General features: G+C 35.3%; 1 pseudogene; it reads right to left on the bottom strand.

The window, feature by feature from the left end:
* Positions 1–6,566: 6,566 nt before the first annotated feature.
* On the bottom strand, positions 6,567–10,571 carry LOC101320850 (ubiquitin-conjugating enzyme E2 E3 pseudogene; annotated as a pseudogene).
* Positions 10,572–12,151: the final 1,580 nt, after the last annotated feature.

Genomic DNA, 12,151 nt, shown 5'->3' with positions numbered 1-12,151 from the left:
TCAAATTGTATCCCAAATTCACCCACTTCTTGCCACCCTCATGGCCACAGCTCAGGTCTAAGCCACTCTCCATATCTCCTTTGGTTTATCACAACAGCCTCTGCTTCTGCCCTTGTCTCTCTTTAGTTTTTATTCAACCAGTAGCAAGGAAGGAAATGTTCAAATCTAACTCATATAATTTCATTTTTCTGCTCAGCCTCCTCCTGTGTTCTTATTTTAGTCAGGCTAAAAGCCAAAATTTTCACAACGATATACAGGGCTCCGCATTACCTGTGCGCTTCCTTACCTTGTGACTTCCAGCCGTTTACTCTCTTCCCCCATCATTCTCTCTGTGCACACTAGTCTCCCAACTGTTTCTCAGTTATACCAAAACTGCTCCTGTCACAGGACCTTTGCATTTCCTGTTCCATCTGCTGGGAAAGCTTCCCTTCCCCCCCAGCCACACACACATATGCACATGGCTCACTCCTCACTTCCTTTACATAGATGTCAATGAGTCCTTACAGACTGTAAGATCAAAAATTTCAACCCTTCCCCCATGATTCCTATGACTCTTCCCTGTTTTATTTTCCTCCTTACTATTTAACAAGTGCATTATATATTATTTTGCTTATTCATTGTTTGACTTTCCCACTAGAAAGCTCCATGATGCCAGGGCTTTGTCTTTTTTATCTTATTTTGTCTGTGATAATTTCCAGTGCTTATAACAAGGCCTAAGATAAGCTGATAAGTATCTTAGGTGATATAGTAAATATATCACTATATATTGAATATAAGTGAATAGATGGATGAATGAATGAATAAATAAAGATTTAAGGAGGGCTGTGTAAAGAAAACATTGTATTAAATTTTAATATTTTTAAATTGTTTACTAGTTGTATGGTGTCTGATGGATTGAGGAAATAATGTATTTTCCTCTCTGATTCTTCTGGGCTGTCCTATCAGTGTTATTGGGCAGTGAAAAAAAAATGAAGTCCTGATGCATGCTAACGTATGGATGAATATTGAACGCTTTATGCTAAATTAAAGAAGTCAGTCACAAAAGACCACATATTGTATAACTCCGTTTATAAAAACTGTCTAGAATAGGTAAATCTATAGAGATACTAAGTAGATTATTGGCTGCCAGGGTTGGGGAAGGAAGGAATAGGGAGTGACTGCAAATGCATATGGGGCTTCATCTAAATTTAGATAGTAGTGATGGTTGCACAAGTCTGTGAATATACTAAAAACTGAATTGTATACTTTGGAAGACTGAATTTTACGGTATGTGAATTATATCTCAATAAAGCTATTAAAAACAGTATTCTGTTGTTACATGTTTCTGACAATGTAAATTTTGTTCATGGTTTAGGTGTTCTTTTCCTTTGATTACATTAACTTTCTTGTACAACTTTTTCTTAGTTTGGTTCATAATTACATTGCTTTACATTTGTTTGTTACACCATTGTCTCAGAGCCAATTTTGTACCAAAACTGTAAAACTTGTTTCCATATATTCAAACACATCAGGCAACATATTCATTTCTTTTCTTTATATTTTATTTTCTTGGATATGTCTATTCTTCTGATCTAGCCTGTACAATCAGCAGTTTAGGACTACTGCATAGTTGTTTTCCTGGAAGATTTTTCATCACCTTGAAAATTACCTTGTTTCTTTCCTGAGTTTGATTTCCTGTTTGCTGAATTGCTGGACTCCATTTCATTGCTTACTTCTTGGAGTTGGTGGAGTGCATCTTTAATAGCTTCCTAAGAAAGGTTGACTAGAAGGTAAATTATTTTAGAAATTATCTAAAAAGTCTACACTTTACTTTCACACTTGATTGATAGTGTGGTTGGAAATAATTTTCTCTTGGAATTTTAAAGTTATTTCTCCATTGTTTTCCACTTTCTATTGAATGATGCTACTGAGTTGTTGAATCTTGCCTGTAATTTTGACTGGGTTTTTTTGTTTGTTTACTTGTTTAGACTTCAAAATGTAATTAATGCTCCTAATTTGTCTAAGGCAAGTCTACTCATTCAACATGAAGTGGAACGTTTCTACAATGATGAGGAACATAGGACAGTTTAGAATTCAATTTATTAATCTAGTCAATGTATAATCCTCAATGAATTCATCTAATAAGACTAATCTAACTTTTTAAAATTTTGCTAAGTTTACTGGAATTCCATTTAGAATAGTGGTTAGATGGTGGATCATCAACTAAAATGAAATCCTCTTCTGTAAAACTTTTTTTCTTTAAAATTATGACAAAGTCATTCTATAGAGAAACAAGCTTTCAGTCACCAAAGTATTGATCAGGAAACAAGCGACTAGAGCAAATACTACAAAGAGAAGATAATTTTTGAACTGACAACCCATTTATTTATATTCACCAGATAATCACTTCACCTCCTTCAACACTTTGATCATGAAATAAAGGACTGAGGAAATTAACTGGATTAATTCGGTCAAAAAAATTGTCAGTTTTTATTTAAATTGTTTCCAGCGGTTTTCAATCAGTTGGGAGGGTGGGCATGTGAAAAAATATTCTCTATCCACCTGCCCTGGGCATATATCAGAATCCCAGCAATGGGAGCTGGGAATATAGGGCTATGTGAGGAAGGGGAGAAGGGAGATGCCCCTGTTTTGCAAGAGTTTCCCCCTAGGGAATTCAGATATATCTCCATCCTGGTTTAACCAATGTAGGCTTGTATTTGCACTTTAGCCACTTTGCTGAGTCTCTCAATTGCCTTTTCTCTACCTAGCACTGCTACTCCTCCCTCCTCTCCATTTTTGGAAGGGTAGCTAATTGTGATAAAGTGAGACGTTTTGTGGTAAAGAGGATACAGTTTTAATACCATTAAAGCATTTCAAAAAGCAATACAATTAGCTAAGCACTTATGTTTTATTAGTAATAGCAAGCAAAATTAATAAGTAAATTCAACTAAAAATGATTATGTGTCAGAGTGTATAGTTTTTACATTGACATTTCACATAATCTGACTTTGCTTAGAAGAGAAATCACTCGGCTGTTAAAATTACTTTTAAAGAGCTGTCAAAATTGGAAAAACTGCTGTCAAAAATGTGATAAGAAAAGTTTAAAAATGGTAAAGTATGTTGACTTAGACAAAAAATATTATCTTCATAGAGGAAAACTTGAATATTTATCATTATCTTCAAAAGGGATGATTTTTTTCCCCCTGAAATTGGACATCATTGTTTTAAGATTTGTATTCTGACACATGATTTTTCACTTTAATAGCAAAATGAATGAAACCATTTATATTTGTTCCACAATGAGAACATCTCCAGGTCCTAGAAAATGCTAAAATATTGATGTCATCCCTACACCTTCTTACTACTATTTATTTTGTTCTATTTTTAATTGAAGAGGAATTTTATTTTATTTTAAAATTTTTTTTATTTTTATTTTTTTGCGGTACGCGGGCCTCTCACTGCTGTGGCCTCTCCCGTTGCGGAGCACAGGCTCCAGACGCGCAGGCTCAGCGGCCATGGCTCTCGGGCCCAGCCGCCCCGCGGCGTGTGGGATCTTCCCAGACAGGGGCACGAACCCGTGTCCCCTGCATCGGCAGGCGGACTCTCAATCACTGCGCCACCAGGGAAGCCCCCAATTTTTATAGTTTTATTCTACCTATTCAAATTGTAAACAAATCATATTATCTCCCACATGTCAGATACTTCATTATGTGTCTCAGTCAAGTGCCACAGAGAGTTTGAATTCCAGAATGGTTTAATTTTGAGACTTCACACTAACCTTCACTTAATGATTGATCCTTCTGTCTCTATCATAATGTAATTCAAAAGACAAATATTTGAGGACATTCAAATTGAGGATGGATAGATTAGTAAAACTAACACCTCTTTTAACTTGTTTCCATTTTACAATGAGCAAAATCTGTCAATAATTCAAACCTTGAAAAGTTGACTTCTCTTTGAAATAAAGAGCCACTAGGATTCTCCAGAATATTCTAAGCATTTGATTGAGTCTTAATAAAAATGAATAAGGATTTATATCTAGATGAATAAAATATGTAAATATGAAATAAAATACACGATTTTTCTCCTAGTTACTTCCACTTTCCATTCATATATACATATATAATATGTAAATTTTAAAGTTGTTTATGCTGAGTAACTATAGTATTTGCTCTTACTGTGTGATCTTGGGTTTTTGTCTCTTTTTCCATACATAAAATACAAGTAATTGTAGTTACCACCCAACTGGCACATTCACAAAAATTTTATGAGAATTAGTATACAAGTGACTGTATAAACTTTGTAAATGTAAATTTAAACAGTCCTGTTTTATTTTATAAAGAAGAAAAACAAAGTAAAGACAGCTATAATGGAATGGATTATTTGAGTGAGAATTGTAGAAGAAAAAAATTTTCCTTGAAGAAAGAGTATTAATACAATTGTCCATGTTGAGCAAAGAATACCATTTTATGGTATCTACTATTTTATTGCTGTGTGAAATAATTTAGGGCTAGCTATTATATTTCCTAATATTTATATAATCTTATATTTTAACACCACTACATTTAATCATCAAAGTTTCTAAAACACACCACAAAATATATGCATCCTAACACATGCAAGCTTAAATAATAAAGGTACTTACAAACATTACCACAAATGAGATAAATGTAATTTCATGGCATTAACCTGAAATGCCACCGTAAGTTTAGGGGATGTCAACTGTAAAGAAAACTAAGTGTGAAGCTTGCAAATTTAAACACATCTAAATTTGAATATATAAATCTTATTGTTCTCAGAACCATGTTGACATACCCTTATTACTCACCTGCATAAGAAACTACAAATTGGGCTTCCCTGGTGGTGCAGTGGTTGAGAGTCTGCCTGCCAATGCAGGGGACACGGGTTCGTGCCCTGGTGCGGGAAGATACCACATGCCGCGGAGCTGCTAGGCCCGTGAGCCATGGCTGCTAAGCCTGCGCATCCGGAGCCTGTGCTCCGCAATGGGAGAGGCCACAACAGTCAGAGGCCCGCGTACCGCAAAAAAAAAAAAAAAAAAAAGAAACTACAAATTTAGAACTCTAACTGGTAATCCAAAATACAGTATGTGTACACTGGAGAAAAGTTTGTGTTGCTATGGGAACTTTGGCTTTTGTTTACATTATGTTGCAAACTATATTATGTGCCTTGGTTCACCTTAATGACTACCTTCATATATTGCTAATTATACTATCTTCCCTCATTCACTCTGATGATTAACTCCTTAAGGTTAACATTGCTCATCTTTATTGAGTTAGTTCATATTTTTCTTGAATACAGAAATACGAACTTAACGTTTACCTTCATTTGTGAAAATTGCATTATGCATGTCACCATCACCTGTTCATTACATTAAGTAAAACGAGTTCTGGCTTTTATAAAATTTGCAAAATTACATTTATGAAAATTATAAGCTTGACCTTGTTTGCCTATAGGAGTAACATAGTCCAAATTGTAGAAAATAAAATTTGTGAACATTTTTTGTTTTGGATGTAAAAATATATAACTTCTTTATTCAAAATTTCTTGCAGCATTGTAAAAGAGGAAATCTAAGCTATTAAAAAATTGTTCACACTTTCAATACACAGGCAAAGATATGATGAAATATTCATTATGGTTATGCAGAATCCCCTCTGTGTTATTAGGACTCTATAGAGCTAAGTGAATGTGTTAAATTATAAATATGCCTATAGAACAGATATTGAATCTCAAAGTTTTAGTTATCTTTCTATATTTTTCAATTAAAAACCTTGAAAAATCAGAAAAATTTCAGAATGAAAACTATGTATTGGTTATTTTAATTAGGATAAACTGGTATTAATATATTTATTCCAAAATGGTCATTGGGTTCCTACTATTGCTAGGTATGTGCTGGGCATGGGTATTCATGATAAGACAGGTAAGCTCTCATGAGGTTATAAACATGTAAAGAAGTAATTACAATATGGTTTTTCAGATCCTATATTTTGTAGAGCTGCTGTAAAAACCCTTAATTTTTTTTTTTGCCTTCAGAAGCATATTTATTGTATTTGAGATGATATGTCAGGTGCTCGCTGAGCTACAAAAGGGTAAAAGAAAATCCTCTAATTACAAATTGATGAAAGTAAAACGTAAGACATTTTTTCACAACAGTGTGAACCACATACTCAGAAATTGACATGGGTTTACTACAAATGATCTAATTCCTATATGGCTACTTTTATAACTTCATACAGATAATGAGTTAAGCCAAAATGCACTATAATATTTGGTAGAAATCAAGACCAGTATCTTTAGTATATTACAAAATGCATTTTAATATCCCAAAGAAGCAAGACTTGCGAGTAGGTGTTTAAACATAAATTATCTACAGTTACAAAGTTCTATTCTTGACAGCATTTGCCCTTTGGGGCAGTCTCCCACTTTGCAGAGGATAAAGGCCCAGAGTAGAATCAGCAGCATAACACATACACAGAAGTCCATATTGTAAAGGCTATAAAGATTTGCTGCGCAGCGAGAAGATGCCTCTGCTCTTTCTCACTGCATACAAATTATGTGAATTGTGTTGCCTATCTCTTGTCATGTTCTTCTTTGTTGGTCAAATACTGAGCAGCTATGCTTCCAACCGGAGGATCTACAGAGTTGCAGTCTGTCAATGTCAAAGGGAACAAATTGACCACAAAATCTTTGAAATAGTAAAGCAGGACTCTAGCTGTCTTTGAGGATACCCAAACAGATGACTCCTTGACTGTTGATGTTGCAGTGATAGATTGTGGTGTGAAAAGTAACGTTTGGCAGCTTAAATGAATAACTGGATGAACATGTGATATTTAGAAAAAATACACCACTTTCATACACAGGACCTGATGGACCAAGTATAGTCAGTCTCTATTCATAGGTGCTATCTCTTTTAGGTCCAGCACTTCGGTTAGGAGGAGGGTCAAAGGTGATTTCAGCTGGCTCCTTCCGAATTCTTTTTGCACTACTGTAGTGGAAAATTTGCAGTGGTTTTGCTGGGGAGTTCAGACTTTTTCTTTTGCTGTGTGGTAAAAGGTTTTTCTCTCTCACATTTTTGGGGTATGTATGTATGTAATGATTTATATTCTATGCTTTCACTCCACTTACAGTTATAAAATATTTGCTATATTCTCCATATTGTACAATATACCCTTGTATATTATTTTATACCTAATAGTTTGTACTTCTTAATCCACTCCCCCCTTTTCTCTCCCCACAGGTAACCATATATAGTTTGTTTTCTATATATAAGTCTGCTTCTGTTTTGTTATATTTGTTCATTTGTTTTATTTTTTAGATTCCACAGATAAGTGATACCATACAGTATTTGTCTTTCTCTGTCTGACTCATTTCACTTAGCATATTGCCTTCCAAGTCCATCCATGTTGTTGCAAATGGCTAAATTTCATTCTTTTTTTATGCCTGAGTAGTATTCCATTGTGTGCGTGCGTGCGCGCGTGTGTGTGTGTGTGTGTGTGTGTGTGTATATATATATGCCACATCTTCTTTATCCATTCGTCTGTTGATGGACACTTAGGTTGCTTCCATATCTTAGCTACTATGAATAATGCTGCTATCAACATTGGGATGCACATATCTTTTTGAATTAGTGTTTTTGTTTTTTCTGGATATATACCCACGAGTGGAATTGCTGGATCATATAGTAGTTCTAATTTTAGTTTTTTGAGAAACCTCCAAACAGTTTTCTACAGTGGCTGCACCAATTTACATTCCCACCAACTTCCCATTTCTCCACATGCTCACCAACATTTCTTATCTGTATTCTTCTTGATGACAGCCATTCTGGCAGGTGTGAGGTGGTATTTCATTGTGGTTTTGATTTGCATTTCCCTGATGATTAGCGATATTGAGCATCTTTTCATGTGTCTGTTGGCCATCTGCATTTCCTCTTTGGAAAAATGTCTATTCAGTTCTTCTACCCATTTTTTAATCGGTTGTTTGTTTTTTTGATGTTGAGTTGTAAGAGCTATTTATATATGTTGGATATTAACCCCTTATCAGTCATATCATTTGCAAATATTTTCTCCCATTTGGTAGGTTGTCTGTTCATTTTATCAATGGTCTAATTAGGCCTCATTTGTTTACTTTTGCTTTCATCCCTTTGTCTTAGGAGACAGATCCAAAAAAACATTGCTACAATTTATGTCAAAGAGTGTTTTTTCTTGTTCTTAAAGCTCTGGAGCAGCAGTGTCTTTATGGTCTGCATCTGAACTACCTCTCCTGGTTCTGGGGTTCTTATCATTCAATCTTTGCCTATCATTGGAAATCTTGTGAAGTTATTTCTTGAAAAATGTGATGGTGCACCTGGGCCTGCTCATGCACTCCTACAATGTGAGGGTGAGAGAGAGAGAAAAAACCCTTCCTTAGGTAATGGAGGTAGCTGGGGGAGGGAAGGGGAGGGAGCAGGGGGAAAAAAAGCCAAGGAGGCTTGTGCTGGGGAGTGTGGAACATTGAAAGTAGGAGGAGATTGTGCCCCTTAAGATTTCTTTCCAGAGGAGTTACTATTTTTTTGAGGGCATGGCTCAAAAAACTGACTGTGTTTGGGGGCAGGTTGGTTTAGGTTGAGGCAGGGGTTTGTGGAGATAAGTATTATGTATGATACTGGAGTGATGAATACATGACACTCTGCCTTTGTCAAAATCCATGGCACAAGAATGAACTTTAATGTATGCAAGTAAAAAAATCATTTAGAAGGTTGGTAGATTCCAGAATGTAATGTATACTGTGACAAAACAATCTAATTGTATAACATCTATAAAACAACCTCACTGAAGGAATGGGGAGAAAATTTCTGGGTTAAGTAGTTTTGGAAACGAGTGGAGACATTAGACTAAAGGCAAAGGAAGAAACTGCACATAAACAGTGTACTTTAATTTTGATTCCCATGGGGCTATGGGTTAACAATTCTGAAGCCACTATGCATATATACTAGAATTGAATAGTGAGGTAGATGAATGGTGGATCATGGGAGGCAAGTTTCTCAGTGTTCGAGCTGGAGGATACAGACAAACAAAAAAAAGGTTTGTTTGGTAATAGAATATAGTTGGAGATATCAGCATAAACTCATTTTTAGCTTACTATAGATGCAGACAGAAACACAGAGAAATATTTATAAGTACAGGCATACCTTGTTTTATCGTGCTTCACTCTACTGTGCTTCATAGATACTGCTTTTTTACAAATTGAAGGTTTGTGGCAACCCTGTGTCCAGCAAGTCTATCAGCACCATTTTTCTAACAGCATTCGTTCACTTTGTGTCTCTGTGTCACATTTTGGTAATTTTCGCAGTATTACAAACTTTTTCATTATTATATAACTTGTTATGGTAATCTGTGATCAGATATCTTTGATGTCACTACCACGACTTGCTGAAGGCTCAGATGATGGTTAAATTATTTAGCAATAAAGTATTATTCCATTAAGATACATATTTATTGTTTTTTAGATATGTTATTGTACATTTAACAGACTATAGAATAGTATAAACATGACTTTTATGTGCATTGGAAACCCCCAAATTCATGTGACTTAGTGTATTTTGATATTTGCTTTAATGCAGTGTTCTGGAACTGAACTTGCAATATCTCCAAGGTATGTGACTGTCTGTCGGTCTCTGTCTCTTTCTCTCTCTCTCTCTCTCTCTCTCTCTATCTATATATACATATATATACACACACAAAGGTTAACATACATCCACATATTTTCCTATTCTGTTAGCTGAGAGAGCCTAGAAGCAAGGACACCCAGTAGCAACAAGTACACTTAGCACCCAGATCTTGGTTTCTAGAACCCTTCTTTAATTAAAGGAACTAAGGCTCCTTGGAGAAATGGCTGATTCTAAGCCTGGGGCAGGAAATATACAAGATAATCTGGGAGAACCTTGTAGTGTTAAGAAAGAAAGTGCTCAACACACATACACACACACACACACACACACACACACACACACACACACACACACAGTGATGTGAGTATGTCAAAGGGACACAGATGCCAAGTGAAAGACCCCCCAATAGACAGAGCTGGAATGATTTGAGCAACAAAATAAAATAGTATTGAATTATAACCCAAAGTACAAGATATATATTCATGAGTCCAAACTGATATAAATAATTAAGTAAATAAACAAATGGGAGAGAACAGACACATTTCCTGTGCAGTAGAATTTTAAATAATTTATTTGGATACTCTACCCTCAAGAAGATGGAGCCTAACTCCTCACTTCTTAAGTGTGGGCTATGCATAGGGACTTCCTTCCAAAGGGTATGGAATGGAAAGGGGGAAAAAAAGAGTAACTTTACAGTGGAGAAACCTGACACGCTACCTCAACCAAGTGACCAAGATTAATATCAACAGTGACAAGTCACCTTGATAATATGTATTCTCGATGTGATGTGATGAGAATGACACTTTACCTCTATGATCTTTCTCTCCAAAACACACAACACCAGTGTAATCATGAGAAAAACATCAGAAAAATCTCAATAGAAGTACATTGACCAATATACCTGACCAGTACTCCTACAGTCTGTCATGGTCACCAAAAACAAGGAAAGTCTGAGTAACTATCACAGCTAAGAGGAGCTTAAGGAGAATTGACAACCAAATTAATGTGATATCTTGGATGGGACTGTGGAAGAGAAAAGAGCATTTGGTAAACACCAAGGGTATCTGAATAAGATGTGGACTTTAGTTAATAATAATGTATCAATATTTGTTCATTAATTGTGACAAATGTACCACACAAATATGTTTATAATAGGAGAAATGGTATATGGTGTATGGGATTCTCTGTACTACATCTGAAACTTCTCAGTAAATCTAAAACTATTACAAAATAAAAACTTTATTTAGATAAACCCTTACTAAACACTCTACTGGATCCCCTTTCTGCATTCTACCAAGCCAGACTGAATTTTCTAATTTTTATTTCCAGTGAACCCTCTAAGTCTGCAGGTCTGGCTCAGTCAGAATAACTCTCACCAAGGGTAAGAGGAATGTGAAAGCAACTTAAGCTGACAGAGTCAATTGCTTCAGGTTTTCTTTTTTAAAATTCTCTGGTATTATGCATCTGTCCTGTCTCCTCTGTTATTCTCCATTGATTGCTTTATAACTTCTCATTGCTTGTTACTGTCTTGTCATTGATCAAGTACGATTATCTCCATCTACAGTTCTGATTGTGACTACTTGCAGACCTTTAATGAACCATATGGTTAAACCCTTTCTACTTAAGTAGGACTGTTTGTATGTGTATTGCCAATGCCTTATTTATTTAAAGTAAGTCTCCTTCAAAAGGGAACCCTCATACACTGTTGGTGGGAAAGTAAGTCAGTGTAGCCACTGTGGAAAATAGTATGGAGATTCCTCAAAAAATTAAGAATAGAACTACCACATGATTCAACTATTCCACTTCTGGATATTTATCCAGAGAATACAAAAAGAGTAGTTCGAAAAGATATATGCACCCCTATATTTATCACAGCATTATTTACAATAGTCAAGATAAGGAAACAACCTAAGTACCCATCAACAGATGGAAGGTTAAAGATGTGACATATATTATTCCATATATGTATATATATATGTATATATATGTATATACAGTGGAATACTAGTCATAAAAAGATGACAGCTTACCATGTGTGGCAACATAGATGGACCTTGAGGATATTATGCCAAGTGAAATAAGTCAGATGGAGAAAGACAAATACCTTATGATTTTATTCATATGCTGAATATAAAAAAAAATCAAAGAAACAAAATAAATGTACAAACCAAACCAAGCAAAACCAAACACTTAGATACAGAGAATAGAGTAGTGTTAACCAGAGGGAAAAGGGGTCAGGGAGGGAAAATGGGTAAAAGGGTGTCAACTGGATGGTGATGGATGGAAACTAAATTTTTGGTGATAAGCAGGCTGTAGTGTATACAGAGGTAGAAATATAATGTTATCTACATGAAACTTATTTAATGTTATAAACCAGTGCTATCTCAGTAAAAATAAGTAAGTATATAAATAAAATCAATCTCCTTCTTACCTCTCTGCATACACCCACTTCTACCAATTCTGAATACTTTATTCTGATCCTTCTCATCTCAACCTCACCAAACACAC

Source organism: Tursiops truncatus, chromosome 2 (assembly GCF_011762595.2).
Source record: "Tursiops truncatus isolate mTurTru1 chromosome 2, mTurTru1.mat.Y, whole genome shotgun sequence".
NCBI lineage: Eukaryota > Metazoa > Chordata > Mammalia > Artiodactyla > Delphinidae > Tursiops > Tursiops truncatus.
The sequence above is the reverse complement of the archived record's forward strand: the minus strand, read 5'-3'. Positions and strand labels throughout refer to the sequence as shown.